This window comes from Choloepus didactylus, chromosome 7 (assembly GCF_015220235.1).
Source record: "Choloepus didactylus isolate mChoDid1 chromosome 7, mChoDid1.pri, whole genome shotgun sequence".
NCBI classification, from domain to species: domain Eukaryota; kingdom Metazoa; phylum Chordata; class Mammalia; order Pilosa; family Megalonychidae; genus Choloepus; species Choloepus didactylus.
In genome coordinates this window covers 85,732,078-85,732,979 of record NC_051313.1, presented here as the reverse complement: position 1 = coordinate 85,732,979, position 902 = coordinate 85,732,078, and the positions used below count along the sequence as shown (strand labels likewise).

The 902-nt window shown below is 29.7% G+C and overlaps 1 non-coding gene across 1 annotated transcript; it reads left to right on the top strand.

Annotated features, from left to right (window-relative positions):
* Window positions 1–383: 383 nt before the first annotated feature.
* On the top strand, window positions 384–527 carry LOC119541042. Its single transcript, XR_005218174.1, has one exon. It is a non-coding gene; the product is annotated as a U4 spliceosomal RNA (small nuclear RNA).
* The last annotated feature ends 375 nt before the right edge of the window (window positions 528–902 follow it).

The following is a 902-nucleotide window of genomic DNA, read 5'->3' as shown; positions in this document are numbered from 1 at the left end:
ATTTTAGTAACATATATACAATCTAAGATTTTTGCTTTTAACCACATTCAAATACAAATTCAGTACTGTTAATTACATTCAAAATATGGTCTTTTTTACTGCACAAAAGCCCTCAATTTTTACATAATTCTAGTTATGCAATTTTTGCCCTGTGATGTATGCTTTTGAAGATTATTTAATATTTCCTCATCCTCATATTTAGTTACATTTCCTGCATTTTCCTCTATTAACTTGGCAGCTCTGTTGTGCTCATATAGATCTTTAAGCTATCTAGAGTTCTCCCATGCATGAATAATTTTGTCTTTATTATACAAGTGCATGCAAATGTCTCAGAAGTGTGGATAGAGGTAAAGGTGTGAACAGGACATTAAGAAAGTCTAAGAAACTTTGTGCAGTGGCTATTTCATAGCCAATGAAGTTTATCCAAGGTGCAATTATTGCTAATTGAAAATTTTCCCATTCAACACTCCACTATGATGACTTGAAATATAGTCCGCATGGGCAATTTTTGGCAGTCTCTACAGAGACTGAAAAAAAAAAAATAGGTACAGAAGCAAGATATAATGACTGACAAGAAAATATATTCATGGTTACTGAAAACAAATTGGTAAGAGAATTATTTTTAATAATTTCACCTTTTAAAATAAGTTTATTTTCAGATTTTTGCAGTCATATTCTAAAACAAACACAGAGGTTAAGATACTGCAAAGAAGTGTATATATTAATTCAAATAGATTTCAACCAGTATTGTGGTTGCAATACTATATAGAAAGTTGACTCATTATTAAAACAGCATGTTTATTTATTGGTACAGACAAGGAACTAAAACTCTGTCTCTCCTCACTATGATATATACATGTAGCATGAATGAAAAATTAATAATACTATATAATTATTCTATG